General features: G+C 39.0%; 1 protein-coding gene across 4 annotated transcripts in view; it reads left to right on the forward strand.

Annotated features, from left to right (window-relative positions):
- SYT1 (synaptotagmin 1) overlaps nt 1-16,665 on the forward strand; it is a 368,604-nt gene that overhangs the window by 8,504 nt on the left and 343,435 nt on the right. Inside the window, exon 1 of one of the 4 annotated variants that reach the window (XM_065669329.1) lies at nt 7,591-7,668. The exons of 2 other annotated variants lie outside the window; for them this stretch is intronic. The gene's annotated coding sequence lies outside the window, so the exon portion shown is untranslated. Of the gene's footprint in view, nt 1-7,590; nt 7,669-16,665 lie in introns of those variants that run through there. One more of the 4 variants, XM_065669349.1, reaches the window with a different exon arrangement.

Here is a 16,665-nt window from a genome sequence, read left to right on the forward strand (position 1 = left end):
TAGTCCAGGAGAGGGTGAAATACAAATGCATTTTTGACTGTGAGCGGAGTGATGGTTGAAGTTAAGGATTGCTGGATCCTGAAACTAAAGTTTACCTCTTTTCTAACAGCCCAAATGTTTATTAAAGATGTATTTGTTAAACTGCTGCATTTAATAACTGTATCTGGGACATGCTAATACTTCCTCAGGAAAAGTCTGACAGTAGATGCCTTTTTTTCTTTTCCACAATTATCACTTCATCATAGTTGTTTTTCATATGAGTCTTAGAATCATAGAATGGTTTGGGTTAGAAGGGACCTTAAAGATCACCCAGTTCCACTCCCCTGCCACGGGTGTGAACGCTATCCACTAGAGCAGGATGCTCAAGGCACCATCCAACCTGGCCGTGAACACTGCCAGGGATGGGGCAGCCACAGCTTCTCTGGGCAACCTGTTCCAGTGTCTTGACCACCATCACAGTAAGTAATTTCTTCCTAATACCTAACCTAAGTCTGCTGTCTGTTGGTTTCAAGCCATTACCCCTTGTTCTGTCACTACCTGCCCTTGTAAAAAGTCCCTCTCCAGCTTTATTGTAGGCCCCCTTTAGGTACTGGAAGGCTGTCAGGAGGTCTCCCAGAGCCTTCTCCAGGCTGAACAAGCCAAACTCTCTCAGCCTGTCCTCACAGGAGAGGTGCTCCAGCCCTCTGGTCATCTTAGTGGCTCTCCTCGGGCCTCACTTCAACAGCTCCATGTCCTTCTTATGTTGGGGACCCCAGAGCTGAATGCAGTACTGCAGGTGGGGTATCATGAGAACAGAGTAGAGGGGCAGGATCACCTCCTTCGACCTGCTGGTCACACTCCTTTTGATGCACCCCAGCACATGGTTTCTGGACTGTGAGTTCACACTGCTGGCTTCTGTTGAGCTTCTTGTCAACCAACACCACCAAGTCCTTCTCATCAGGGCTGTTCTTAATCATATGACAAGAAGTTATCTTGCACTTGCTCTTCAGATTCAGCTTGCTTCAAGCTGTGTTAGCTTACTCAAGTGCTAGTTAGAGCAGAGAAACATCAGGAAACATCCCTGTAACCTTGAAAGAGATCGGTTGCTTCTTCATGGTATGCTGTAGTAAGGCCTCTGCTGCTCTTATCTTGTATATTTGTTTTATTTTTGTAAAGCCTACATAATATGATTTTATGGTTTATTTTCTGTATTAATGTGTATTTTGTGCTCTTTTAGCTGGCTGAGAACATGCTAAAAGTGAAAATTTACAGTAAAATCATCTAGGACCAAACCACCTGAAGTCATGGGCAGGTGTTCTTCCTTGCATTTGTCATTTTCAGGATATATGTCCACTTTTAATAATGACTTGGACCTACTTTAATATTTGATATGCAAATATTGGCTTTGCAAATAGTACACTGGCTAATACTTGTGAGCTGTTTAGAATAAATTATTCTTTATAAATATTGATGGAAGTTCTCTGTTGTTATAGGTGAACAAGATATAAAACTGACTATTAAAGGCAGCATTTTAGAAGAATCATAAATATTTTGGCTCTATATCAGGCAGCTAGAGTTCAGACTTTTGAGCTGAGCACTGTTTATCCATGTAGCATCAACAGGTTTCTGAAGCAACAGCCAGCCAGATATTCATTGAAGGTGACTAACCAGACTTTTGCAGGCATAGTAGGGACTTTCTACACCATTATTGAAGGATTCAAGTGTATCCCTAAAGCCAGAACCTTTTTCTGTCTTTCCAGATAGCTCGTAGGTATCTGTACCCATCAACAGGATTCCAAAATATGTGCACTGAGTATAGGTGGAAGGAAAAATAATTGGCACAATGTTAGTGGAACTTGTCAATATTCCTCTGGCTATAGCTTAAAAAAAATAAAAAATCCTTTTAGTATTAACATCAGCTGGGAGCATTTAATTTGCTTTGGGTTGAAATATGGCTCTTAGAGTGGCTCTGCTCTTCAGCTGCGTTTAAAACTGTTTCAGAGTTCAATGGTGTTAACTGATTCCACAGAATAAAGCTAATTTATTTGCTGGAGGGGGTTATCACCTGGTATGCCTTAGTTTGTGGTGTTATTGCCTTCTCCCACTCAGTTCTGTGACCTTTTTTGTGATGAAGAAAAGTAATGTCTTCTAGGGAGGCAAAACTCCAACCTCTCTGTATAGATTGCAGTGTTTGCTTTGGATGTTTTGGTAAATGCATGAATTTGAAAGGGTGGACAGGAGACCACAGGAGGATGTAGTGAGTACTGAGCCTAGCTGAAGGCATATTCAGATTGTTATAGTTAACAAATTATTCAAGTTTTTTGTTCCATTAGGCCAAATATTGGCTATTTTATTGGTCCTTTGGGGATAAATGTGTTGCTGATTCTGAATAACTTAGGAGTTATGCAGATAAGGTAATACAAGAACTTATCCTTAAATTGTGAAAAATACTAGTTTAGCTTCTTCTACTTACAGCTATACTGCTGGTAAGATACTTGAAGGTAGTTGGTTCAACCAATCTTAGAGAAGATTGTATCGCGTAAGTTCTAAGTACAGAGTTGGAGAGGTGTATTGTAAGTAATGTAGAACTGTAATTAGTGTTTATCTTGTGCTGTGGTACTTAAAAAAAATAAGGGAATGTACAGGAACTTTCCCTCTCTTAAAGACCATCACCAAGTTTATTGATTGTGATTAGTCAACTTATTGCCCTAGTCAAAGCTATTGCCCTATTATTACAGGGTGTATGAGTTTTCTGTATGTATGTGAAATTTTGGTAGGACCAAGAGGAACTAAAGTTAATGGGCTTAGCAGTGAGGTATGAGAGTGGAGGGCTGTGTGTTGTTCAGTGATGGTCAAAAATTCTGTGCATGCTGGTGCAGATATAAAGATTACAACCTACATAAACACTGCATAGCAGAGATGGAATCATTGTTAACTGGTTAGTCACAACAAGTCAGTTAGTGTCTAACGTGCAATAAGTATATTCAACATATGGGCCAGTATCCTTTCAAATGGTGGATACAGTCACAGCATGTGCAATAACTATCAGTTTCAACAGTAGTAAATATGTGGGTTTTTTTTCCTAGATAAGGCACACAGAGTGAGCCTGAAACAGACACATGCTGAAATTTTGTTTGCTGTTACAAAGCAACTGCTTCAGGCCATGTTGCTTTTTCCATTGGACTTGGCCAAATATTGTACATGCAATTCTGGCTCACTTAGAGCAGAATTCTTGTTAATGTATTTCTTAGTAAATCATATTTCCTTTTATTAGATGGGCTGAATTAGATCCCAGAATTTTAGATTTATTTCCCCCTCTCCTTCAAAGCACTTACAGATGAATTGGAAAACTGCATCAAAAGTAATTTACTGTCACCATCACTTAGAATAGCTAGTTAGGCTTTTAAGCTTATTTTGATTTTGTAGGCTGCTTGCTTGCCTAAACACATTGGAAAAATCAAAGGCAGTATTTTGCTTTTTTGGCACACATCCTAATGTATGGTCAATAAGGGGTTTTTTTGGTATTTTCATTTGTTTGATTTTTGTTTAGTTGATTTTTGTTATGGAATAAAGGAAAAGGGCTGATGGCTTACTTTTCCACATCCTCTGTTAACACGGTGCATTCCAAATGTGGGTTGTAGCCGGTGACAGCTGTTTCATCAAGAGCTGCTTCGTGTTTGTGAGAAGTAGTGTTTGCTCTGCAGTCTCTTTAGAACAGGGTCTGACATATCTTGTAATGTGTTTATACTGTGCCTAGCATAATAGGATCCAGATCTTTGACTGGGGACATGGACTGTTGTGCAAAAAAAAAAAAAAATTGGCCCAAATGTTGAAAAAGTGCCATTATTTAACACCCCCAGAGGTAAATTCATATAAACAATTCATTGCCATAATCATATCAACCTTGTCCTTCAAAGGTATTTTACCTGTGTCATGGGAGCTTCATACCTGAAAATGCGAATGGTTGTCTGTTAGGCACTCTGCTAGATGTATGTATGTTTTGCTGGTCATTAAGGCTGTGCTGTTCATACTAGGGGACTTGGACACTCAGTTTAGAGCTCTAAGTTGAAGCTATGCTGGGTTACTCTTCACAATCTCTTTCACTTCATCCTGATATAACTTAAGAATTCATCAGTTTTAAACAAAACAAGTTTCTTGTTTCCCAGCAATCTTATTTGCCACTTTCCAGTTGAAAACTGTGTAAACTGTTTGGCTTGTGACTGAAGAAAGCTGTTTTATGCTTAATGCCATCCTTGCAACTGGGACATGAATTATTTGCAGGTGGGATAGTACAAAGGGGCTGGATTTTAGCATGTGGCCAAGAGGGAATTTATCTGGCATGAAGTAGATAAACTAGTTCCAGCTCTAGGAATACTGAAGAGCCTAGCTACTTCATGCCAGAAGGCAATTTCTGAAGGTTTCTTTGATAGAAGAATTAGCAAAGTTCTGCTATGTATGCTTCCCTACTATAGGAGCCAGTTTATCTGTTTGGAGATTGATGTAATTATTCGAGATTTCTGCTTCCCCTTCCAATGAGAAGTTAAAAGCAGGAGAACATGTAGTCCTTTACACTATCACTCTGGTATGTGAAGTGTAACTGGGCAAAACAAACTGAAAGCCAAAACCGTAACTGCTCAGGAAGCCTGTCTTGAAGACTTCAGGTAAAGTTTTTAGGATTATCCTTTTTGTGAAGTGTACAACCCTGTCCACATCAAATAGTCATTTTTATTACGTGGTAGCCAATCAAAGTAGTGTTCTGTTGATGTGCTGAAACATAAATCTCTTATGACAGATGGGGATCAATGGCAGAAGGAGATTAAGGATGGGATTCATCTCATTAAACTTTAAGTATCCTCAGAAGGTGATTCATTTGACCTGTCTTAGGCAGCTGCCTTGGTGTGAGGCAGGCTGCTCTCTGGAGGTATCTGTTCCTTTTCAGTGACTATAAAAACTCTGGGATCACTAGATGAGACTTAATCAGCTGATTTTAGACACCTGACATGGGACACTTGAATCCTAAGTGATATGCCCAAGGCCTTACTGGGGAGCCCTTGGCAAAGCTGAAAACTGAACCCAGGTTTCTGAATCCAAATTAATAGTGCTAATCACAATACCATCTTTTCTATGAAGAGGAGAATTAGATCTCTGTGTGAAACTACTGTGTGGTGACTGCTTAAAATTGCTTTTAGCAGTTGTGAATAAAGAAAGTTATTGCTCCGAAGGGGTATGGTGGTATATTTGGAAGTATCCAATTAAAATCCGGCTCAAATTATTTGTTTTACTGCAGTTATTGCTGTATTTGATTCATGGGGAATACTTAACTTCAGTAGTGCATTAACTTTGTTCAAGAGCCTGGCTTTAAAAAGAGTATTTGGAGATAAATGTCTTGCTGTATAGAATAGCAAATCTGTCTCTCTGCAGAATCTGTGCAGTGCTGCCAGGAAAGAATAAACTTTGTATCTTGAAGTAGAGTTCTTAATAGTAATGTAAATGTTACCCTCAGCTCCACAGAAAGGTGGACACCTTGTCTGTAAAACTGTAAGTAAAGATCCATTGTGTTGGGAGTGACAGTTTACTTCATAGTTCTGGGCAAATTGTTGAAGTTGGTCTTGTCCAGTCTGTGCTGGTGAAAGTGGGTTTGTGTGAAAGGAGACACCCTACATTACTGTAGGTGACATTGAGTCACGTCAGTTCAGATGTTTTCTGAAACCTAAAGCTGATACAGAGAGTTCTGTCAGCTTTGCTAGGCTTTGGATCTTGCTTGAAGTATGCGGGGAACCAAGCAGGTCTGCACAAATGGTAGTGATGGAAATAATCGTGCTTGACAAAGTACAGGAAGGCTTGTCGTATTGCCTCTCCTCTGGTCAGCAAAGCTCTTGGGGGAGAGAAGAAAAGCAGCAGCTCCTGTGTTGCTAGAGGGTGTGCTTTCCCCATTCTAAGCACAGTAAGTTTTGCACCTGAGCAGGTACACTGCTTTGAGAGTTAGCTTGGTTCTTCCCTCTTGCCTCCCTGTGCACAGCTGCCCCTCCTTCATGTACAACCTTAATGCACTTCAAGGCTGTAGTTCTGCTGTGCTTTATGACAGATGAAATCAGGTTTTCTGAGCTGTAGTGCGGGATCTGTTTAAATAGCTTTGTGTAATTTGTATGTAGAAATCTGCTCTGGTGATCTATGTGATTTGTGACCCCCTTAAATTCATGCCATTGCATCTCTTTGCATGGGAATACACTGTCATGTTAAAGCTTCAGGGTGTAAGAGATATATATATATTCATTAAAGTGCTGTGGGGAAAAAAAACCTGGGGAAAAATCTGCTATATTAAAATAAAACAGAAGGTGGTAATGTGGAGAATAAAATAGGATATGTATTTTAAGCTTTCTTCTGAAAACTGGGAATTGACAATTGCTGTCACAGTACTGTGCATAGTAGGAATTGTATTTTCATGTTAGGTAAAAAATGAATCAAAATTAGAATGATCTAGAAAGAAAAATCTGGTACTCTGAAAAATTATATCACAGCAAAATGGTTGTCTTGTTGACATCTCCGGTCACGAGAATTTCTCCTTCATTTCTATCCTTTGAGTTAGCAGCTAAACATGTTTTTTATAACTAAATGAACCTTTATAAGCTAGACATCAACTACATATAAATGCAGAACAACAGTACATCTAAACTCTGTCACATTGTCAGAGTACAACTGTTTCCTCTGCAAATATGGAAATTGTCACTTATCTGCATTCTCTCCTTGCCCTACTTTTCCTCATATATGTCGATATTCACTCATGTGAAAGAGGCCAATTATACTTTGACTGCTGTATAAATAATGCAGAAGTTGTCAGTAGCAGAGGAAAATTTATGTTAGAAAACTGAGTGAGCGAATAAGGAAATAAAAGCACCTTGATGAGGGCAGTGATCTCTGTTTCTGTATCACATCACCTTAAGAAGGGTATTTAAAAAAAAAAACTTTTAGGAGTTGTAATACTTTATCTGAGGACTGGCTGTAATAATCAAATCCCAATTCAGTCTTCCTTCAGAAGACTATGTTGTGCGGTGTTTTCCCTTTCGGTATTTTTTTCCCTGGGCCCTCCTGGGAACCAGCACTGGGTCTTTCCCCTTGGCCCAGGAGAGGTGCTGAGCAGCTCCTAAACTGGAGGGGTGCCCTGGATCATGGCAAGGCTCAAAAGGAGTGTACATCTCTTCCCCCTGGCTTTATGGAAAACACTTGGAAACTACAGTGCAATCTGGAGTCAGGCTACCTTGAAAGTAAATTAATTAGGCTCATTAAAGGTGGAGTCCCAAACTCCAGAGCAGCTGGGGTTGGCTCTCAGTAGCTGTTGTAGGTAGAGCCAGAGCCCGGGCGCTTGCTGGGGCACAGGCTGGAGTTGCCATGAAGTTGGCCAAGCTAAATAGCACCTTGTTAGTGTGGCTTTTTGATGCACAGTTCTTGTTCAAAATGTGATTCCAGATGATGCACAGTGTTTGTTTTAACTTTTTGTTGCCTTCCTCCAACTGCTGGTTCTCTTTGAGTATTACTGTGTGAGAGAGAGAGGGGATGCTGTGGCTTTAAATTTAGTTGTATACAAGCAACCACTTAGAGGGTCTTGCTGACCTGACAGAAGTCTTCAGTGAAACTTGCTAGGCTGCATGTCTGCTGTGTCTGCAAGGCCTCCGACTTGGGCATCAGCAGCAGGTGAGCGATGCACTAGCCCTTGCCTCTTATAACTGACTCTTTGTTTTCCATGGGTGATGCTCTTAAGGTAGTTGTTAAAAAGGGTACTTACTGAAGGAGATAAAGAAAGGCTTGCATCTTTGGTGATGCTTAAAAGAGGAAAAACAGGAGCAATAAGGAGATTAAGTATCTCCTCTTTCTTTTCTTTCTTGAAATCAGGGATCTGAAATTTTCCTCAAATTTACTCTTTCATGATTGAGCTGTTTGTTTCCAAATGGCTCCAATACACGTGAGGATGGGGACATGCACAGCCCAATCTGTTCAGCTGCAGGCCTTTCTCATTAAACAGCCCAAGGTGCTGGGCATACCAGTCAGTTCAGAGCAGTTCGGCAGCCTGTGCTGTAGCAATTACTCTGGTGCTTTCATTTCCAGATATGGAAGCTTTGAAGCAGATTCCTTTTGTGGGAGAAAGAGATTTCAAGGTTCAGAAACTGAAATGCAAAACTGCAGCCACCTATCACCTTTTTAATGAAACTGAATTTGTCAACGTTTTTAAGTGTGTCCATGGTACCAAAACGTTTTAAACTTCTATCCAGGTGCTGGTTTTGGTAAACTATTTCCTTTTCTCATCCTCCTGTAGCAGAGTTCTTGGTGTAACATCAGGTACATTAGGTGAAATATGTAAATAATTATACATTTTTCACTTTTAAAAAAGTCTCACCAAAGAAGAGATGTGGTGTGTGAAAACACAAAGTCAGCACCATGTGTTTAAAGGTACGATGTTGCTCTTGCAGAGACCTTAAACACACTAGCTCCTTTTTTGGAACACCCAAATACAATTCTTGGATTGGTTTTGCCTGTGGCTGTGTTAGGATTTGAGTTGACCAGACATTTCCGCTATGCTTTTCTTCCCTTACACATCCCATCTCTCCTATACTTTTTAAAAAATCTTGAGGGGAGTAGGATGGGAAATATAATTAAACACAGGCATTTGCGCTATGCTCTGTTTAAAATGCAAACAGCACTTTCCATGCTGGAAAGGCTAAAGAGGTGTCCTGTATATAATAAAAAACCCTGTTATTAATACATAGACAAGGTGATTAGGTATTACCCTGTTGGCCCTATGTTTTTCATCAATGCAGAGGGTTAATCACCTGTTCTTCAGTGATTAAAGTTTGGGGTTTTTGTGCTCTTTTTGCATTCTGCTAGAAAGCATGGTGGTGGCTGGATAAGGCCTAAAGTCCCTGCAGTAAGGCAGTCAGACAGCGATCAGTGCATGTGGGTCTCTGAGCATCTGGAAATCCCTCTGATGTTAAAGTGATCTATACAAGTGAAAGTATACTCCTATTTAACACACCCCCCCCCCCCCCCCCAAACTTTTGAAATGAGAGATACTGCTATCAAGTGACTACTGTGTGTAGGCTTAATTTTGCTGGGAGGAGATCTTGGGGAAACCTTTCATCATGCAAGAAAATTTCATAAGAGAAACACTGCCTATCTAAGCTGAGAATCTCTTCAGACAACACGTTATTGATATGTCTACTTGTGAAGGCATAGCTGAGAAATTAAGAAAATTCTATTCAATATTTCAGATAACTTATGAAAGGGGCATTGTTTTTTGTTGTTTTTTTTTTTTTTTCAAAATAACTCAAACATCTAAACAATTACAGTTGCAGACACTTACTGCTTTAGTCTCAGTAATGCTGTTGAGCCCTGGCACTTGTCATTATGCTTTATCAGCAAATATGTGGTCTTCTGAAACCTTAGTCACCCAGTCATTATTGCAGCAAGATTTTATCTCGAGTCTTTTGTGTCATTTAAATGTTCTGAAATTCGTTTAGAAGCTTCCATTTGGAAATAAAGTTGTTTTTACCTCTGCTGTATTATAGCAGTGTTTAAAAATAACTGTGTGTAAGTTCAGACGGCTGTCACATCAAATAGCTGCAAAAGGAAGTAGAAGTCCCATGTGGAAAACATTATCATTGGTGACGTGTTCTAAGCACTTCAGAGAATGCCAGTTTGGTTTTTTTTCAGTCCCTTTAATACTGAATACTAGTAAAAAACCCCAGAAACATTTAGAAACACATTTGTGTTGCTTAGGTAGCTTTAGTTTCTGTTCAGCGGCAGAAACTCAGCCGTTACTCAAATCACTTGGTGACAGTGAACACTTTAGACATATCAATCTTTGTCAAAATGAGTAATCATTTTTAATTCTGCATATTATAAAGGAGAATATAACTCTCTAAATTGTTCTTGTCCATACTTGTGATGGACAGCATTGTACAAACTAGAGTTCATTAAAACTTCCAAATTCCAATTATGCAAGTAATTGGGCCTTAAGATTACTATCCTTATTGAGGAGCAGAATGACTTAATACTTTCTTTTGACAATTAAACAAAACCTGGGTATACTGAAAGTATAAGTAGTTCATGTGTTAAAAATGACAAGATATGTAAAGGATTTTTTTTTCCCTGCCTTTTTTCATATTTTGACTTTCTGAGTTGATTTCATTGCAACATTCATAGGAATGGGAAATTGGTGGGGCTGGGGGGGGGACATGTTCAAGCTGCGAAACGAACTTGGAGCAATATCTAAACCTGATGTAAAATAGTATCTCCACTTATTTACATGGCTACTTTTCAGTACTGTTCAATTTTTCAGTAGTTTATATTTTTGGAAGAAAAATATCAATTACGCTGACAATAACAATATTAGCATTACATGTAAGGAGTTCAAAAGTTACTTTCCTACAAATGATATAAGAAAAAATTGCACAGGAGTTACCTTCCATGGTAGAAGATAGTGACATATTATCCCATTCAATTTTAGGCTGTGCTTCATTGCTTTCAAAATAGATCTACTTGGGACATATGCCCAAACTCAAGATGTGGTCAATGTGTTGAAGAGCTTCTTTTTCCCAGAGAAAAAATTATCTAAGACAGATGCTACTGTGACAAACAGCTTGATACTTACTACAGTAGATGCCGAAATGGATGCTTAATGTCCTAAGGATGTGACAGTGTCAAAACACAGCCGCTTGCTCACACCCCTGCCCTGCAGTGGGATGGGAGAGAGAATTGGGGAGAAAAATAAAAGTAAAATTCATGGATTAAGATAAAGAACAGAAGAGGAAGGGAAACGAATGATAAAAGAATTAGAACATACAGAACAAGTTATGCATAATGCAGTTGGTCATCACCCACTGTCCAGGGCCAACCATTTCCTGAGCAGTGGCCCTGGCCAGCTTTTCCCCCACTTTATGTCATTGGCGTGGCATCATGTGGTATGTTTTATGTCTTTGATGAGTTGGGATCAACTGTCCTGGCTGTGTCCCCTCCCACCTTCTTGTGCTCCTCTACCCTACTTGCTGGTGGGGTGGTTTGAGGAGCTGAAAAGTCCTTCACTTAGTGTAAACACTGGTTAGCAACAACTAAAAAACACTGGTGTGTTACCAGCATTATTCTCAGACTAAATGCAAAACACAGCACTGCACCAGGTACTAGGAAGAAGATTAACTTTATTCAAGCTGAAACCAGGACACAATCTTGTCCTTCTTAAGCATATATGAGAGGCAGTGCTGGACAGAGAATAACCCCACGTTTTTGGGCTGAAGGACAAAACTACATAGCTAAATTCTTATCGCTGTTTAAGCAGGTCAAGATTTGTAAATGTAAATTTTCTATCAGCAGTGCCCAGCTTGAAGCACATTTGGAAGTGCCTTGTTTTCAGCAGGACCTGGGCATGCATCCTGCTAAAATCAGGCTTTATCCGTGCTTGACCCAAAGGCAAGGTTTATTCATATGGTAGAGGAAACTAAATGAGATAGGGGCACTTTGACCACATGACTGATATGACTATAGAGAAAGTTGCCAGGTGGATAAGCCTGATCCTGTGTTACAGGAGGCCTATCTTCCCCATCCAGGATATCCTAGATAATGGCGAGATGCATCCTGTGCTGGGTCTTTAAGATAAGCATAGCTGTACTGCGTAACATGATTAATAGGTAAACCACACTTTGCTAGACCAGTACAGTGGCTTTTAGTTCTTTCAGGTTGGCACCAAGCCCTTTGTCTTCCCAGTGCGCACTGAGTAGATGTGTAATAAAATACTGCTATAAATTTTGGCATATTCTCAGTATCATCTGACTTAACCATCCTAAGAGGTACCTGTAGTAATCCAAGCTGTGAAGGGTATGACTTTCTGTCATTAAGAGACAGAGAAGAAGGGATATTTCATTATCCCTACTTTACATTGCCATTTTAGGTGAAGAATCATCCGTTAATGCTGGAGCTCTTTCACTGTTGCTTACAGTGGGAGCCTAAGTAGTGACTGTTGGCCTAGGCACATGTGATGTCTGCATCAAAAAGTTTCATTAATTCCCACTGGTTTAGGGGTAAAAACTTAAATGGAATTTTTAGTTTGTTTAGATAAACATTTTTCAAGGATTTTTGTAGTCTTCTGTCTGTGAAAACAAGTAGATGTTATTGACTTGTGCTCAGCAAGAAGAGGTGGTTTTCATGATAGAAGTCTTTGTGGAGAACTGTATTGTATAAATGGGTAGAGAAATAAAAGTGATAAGGTACTTTCTTTTTCTTAATTTGCATGTATGTTTTGATTCTGGTTTTTGTGATGTAAATATTGCTCATTGGGTTTTTCTTATGCCTCTTTCCCTTTGGGTATAGTGCCTTAAAGCATGAAACTGAAGATGGCTTTGAGTAAAAGTAAAACTGAAATTAATTGGATTCAATTAATATTAGTTGTAGTATGACCATTCTGCTGTATCTGATGCTTTTTTCCAATCTGACCAATCTTCCAAACTTTAGTGTGTGTTTTACTTTGTTTGTCTAGTCGTAGCTTGGAAACGTCTATGCGCAGTGGTCTAAAAAATGTACTAAATAGGTTTCTACTTACTGTCACAGAACACTGTTGAGTGAAGATGAACAGCATGTCCATAATACTTACTTTGTCGTCAGGATGCGTGTTTTGAGTTTGTGTGATTTTGTCTTTATTCATACTTGTAGCTGATACATACTCAAAGTAGTATGCAGGCACAGATTCTCATATATGATATTTTGGTTCCGCAAACCTGAATTCATTTCTAAGTCTTCCTAAGGAACAAGTATAACACAAACTGCATGGTGACATAAAATGTTACTGAGAGGTTTCTGTTGAGTACCTTTCAGTGCCCTGCTGTTTACATGACCACTTAATGAGATCCAGAGAGACCAGCCATTAAGCATTTTTTTTTCTCAAGGTCTCACAGGCAGGATGCCTCCTGGTGCACCAAAACAGTTTCCTGAAACTTGTGTAAAATCTCAACAGAAATCTGTTGCTCATACTTCTTCTCTTTCACTGACTGCATATCTGGTACTGTGAATCCCACATGTTTAAGTAATAATGTTCCTATTTTAGCTGAGTTAGATGTGTGCACATAACTGTGTAGTTCTATGTACAGTATACATTGGTATTGCAGAGCTTGCACATTTGTCAGTGATAATGCTTTTAGCCTGGCATGGTTGTGCTTTTTCTGACCCTGGGCATGTCTTTCCTATTTTTAGGAGCCCTAAAATACTCTCTGTCATTCTGTGTTTGTGGGAGAGAACTCAGAGATGCTAAATAAGTGCCATTTAGCCAGGATGTTTCAGGAATGTCCTTGAAGTATTGTCTCGGGTAGCCACACTTTGAGCATTTAAGTATTATGCATGTAAATAGTCTCTCCAGTACTTCAGAGATGAGCCCTTGATTATAAAGTTTTTATGGATGTACAGACTTGAGGGTGAATATGGAGATATGTATATGTAAGTATGTGTGCAAATACTAGACATTTTGTATCCTTAAGGATAGCAGGAATATATGTAACTATTCTGTTCAAATTACCTGTATTAGCTGTCCATCAGTTGTTTGAACAGAGTGACTAGAATAACTAATGCTTTAGAGCTGCAAAATTAATCTTTTATGCAAAGATGTTCTTTTAATGAAACACAATAAAGTGACATGTAAAGAAGCCACTACAAAGCCTGCAAATTGATTATTACAATGCCAGTGTCAAGTACCAAAAACCCTGAAGAAGCCTGAAGAAGCCTGTGAAGAGTTATCCCCCATTACTTGATGTTTCCTTCCCAAGCACAGATTTCCAAGCCTTTCTCCACATAACACATGCCGATAAAACCCTTTTTTTGACAATTCTGTTGGTGGAGCTTTAGGGGAAGAGAGTCAGATTTCAGGTGTAAGAATACTATATAATTTGGAGGAATAACTATGCAACAAGCTTTTGTTCCCTACGTGATGCCCAGACAAACATAAGTCTTTAGGTTTTTGTTCCTAGTCATAGCAAGCACACTTCAGAAAATAGTTCTAAAGCTTTAAGTCATAACTTCCCATGGTAGTGAAAGACTTTAGGTTAAAGCCTTGTAATAGTTGAGGAAAACATTAAAAGTACCAGGCAGCCCCTGGCAGGACCCTGCACCCTAACAGCACAGTAAGCAATCAAATAGTAAGATGTGTGGACAGTTGATAGCTGGGGTGGTTGTTGTTTGTTTAACCTTGTGCTCAGGTTACTTAGTCCCATGTCCTCTGTGATGCTGAAAAATCATAATTATCTTGCCACTACCTGTTATCTAGTATGGAATTTAGAACTTTGTCACAGGAACCTTAACTCTATATATGACAAGTTGGGCATCTCAGAGCAGGTTTTCTAAAAGCTGGAATGGGCATTCTCAATGCTGCAAAATGCTGTAAAGATGCTTCTGCCTTGGTGCTACCACTTGGCTTTTGTCTTTGGGCTGCCTGAAATTGTCCTTGATGACTTAGATTTCAGCAGCCTTGAACCCTCTTCTGCAAATAAGCATGCATGTATCATTTCCATAAAGGTACCGTTGTCTGCTTTTGTTTCCTTAAGGAAGGAAGAGGTAGTGTTGAATATTGCTCTTGTGATGATCTGCTCTTGCAAGTTCTTTCCCAGAAGAAGTTCAGAATGAAGATACGTGGCTTTCCAGTCTTGTTCTTAGGATTATTTCTTTAATTTTTTTTAAGTTTTTAAGACACTGGGTAGAATATGTAAGTGGTAACCACTTTGGTTATTAATTAAAATGGGAGATAGATTCCTTTTATTTTCATAATATTTCCTACAGGTGATCACTGCAGATGCTCAAAGCCTATGCCTAGCATATCCTCAGGAGGGAGAGAGGTAAACGAATGCTTAGCATAGGTATCCCAAGAGAGCAGAAATGCCAGAAGACAACCCTTCACAAACAGGAGCAGTTTTCATGTATTCAGAAATTTTGATAGATACAGTGCTTAACTGAGATGTGTGGATTCCACTTTAGTAAAGAGATGGGGAACTGCATTCCTGACCTGCCGTCAGTTTCTAAGTGGTTGTATGTATGCAGCATTAGAAGTTGTCTGTGGCCTTAAGGATATTTTAATGAAGAAACTGAAAGATACTAGAAGAACAAGCAAGCAAAAAGGATCTGTTGTGCATGTTTGTTTCTGTAGAGAGTAGTTCTCACTGGAAGTATCTCTCAGACTTGGCTGTTTGAACATGTAGACCAAAGAGCTGTCAGAAACCTACTGAAGAAGGCTGAAGTAAATTGAACCGGGATTTAAGATGAACTTTGGAACTGCAGTGTGAATAAGAAAGGGTTCAGTTAAGTATATGCCCTGTCTTCTCTTCAGAAAGAAGTACATTACAGGTATACATTTATTTTAGTAGAGCTTAGAAGCTTTATCCAATGTAAGTCTATCAAATAGTATGCAAGAAAAGGTGGTTAAAACTGTGGAACGTCATAATTTAGCAGTCAGCAGTGCTGGTGGCATTATTGTGTTGCTTATAATTTGAGGTGTTGTATATCTAGCTTTGCTGTCTTGTTTTTATGAGCTACTTAAACTGTGCAGATTTCATAAATCTCTCTGGACTATGCACTAGAAAGAAGCCTCTTTAATGTGCTCGAGACTTATGTAATATGAAAGAAGTTGAGAATTGTTGTGGTTGGTCAGATTAGAATGTAAATATGCAAATTTTACTTTATAAAAGCAGAAAATATTATTGGTGTATGAAAATCACTTTCTGAAAGTATGAATACATAATTTCAACTTCCTACCTCAGTTTCTTGCTGTTATGGATTTGCTCTCTGCAGTTTCTTTCCAGGAAAATTTCACAAATAAGGTGAATATAAGGAATAGAGCTAGTGTGAGTATTTCAGGGAGTTAACATTGGCTAAATGCTATATTAGAAAGGGAAACTGAAAATGGTGATTTTTAGTTTTAGAACATGAAACACTGTAAGAGGGAGGAATGTAGACATGTAAAAGAAATTAAGTATCTTATTCGTTGATAGCGTTGCTTGAAAGGATGTTGTAGTTTTCAAGTTCAGTAAAAATCAGTATTACATGTAAGCAGGTAAATAAAGGACCCACAACCTGAGGAGCACGATTTTAAAGTATGATAGTTATGCCAGAGTAGCATCTTAACCAGAACTGAGGCTGCTCAACATTGTGGAAACGTGTGGGCCTTGAGAATGGAATACAACGGGTGTATGGTGTACGTGATGAGTAAGGAAATCAGCACGTGATGTGACAGAAAAGAGCGTTGCATTCCCTGAGGATACCAGTCAGCAGGGATGTAGAAGCTGCAGTGCTGTATAATTTATTATGCAGAAATGTAGGTGAAGTTGATACTGAAAGCACTTTGGGTTTGTTTTCTTTTTCCTGCGTGAAAACCTATCTCCATTAGGAAATATCCTAATACAGCCTTAAGTTACGTGTTAGTTTTGTTATGTGGGAATGATTGTGAGGAGATCTGAAACTTAAAAATTATCTTTTGGCCTTTGGGAAGAACTGTCTCAACTGACTAATCCAAACAGCTTTGTAATTTTACTGGGTCTTTGGTGGATATTTTAAAAACTTTTACAACATTTATAACATCTCTTATAACAAGCATAAAGATATAGCTGTGTGCGTGGCACTTCTTCTTCTTAATCTTTGATCATTAGTGAAGTATTCCTCATTGTTTCCTGAAGT

The sequence above is a fragment of the Lathamus discolor genome, chromosome 1 (assembly GCF_037157495.1).
Source record: "Lathamus discolor isolate bLatDis1 chromosome 1, bLatDis1.hap1, whole genome shotgun sequence".
NCBI classification, from domain to species: Eukaryota; Metazoa; Chordata; class Aves; order Psittaciformes; family Psittacidae; genus Lathamus; species Lathamus discolor.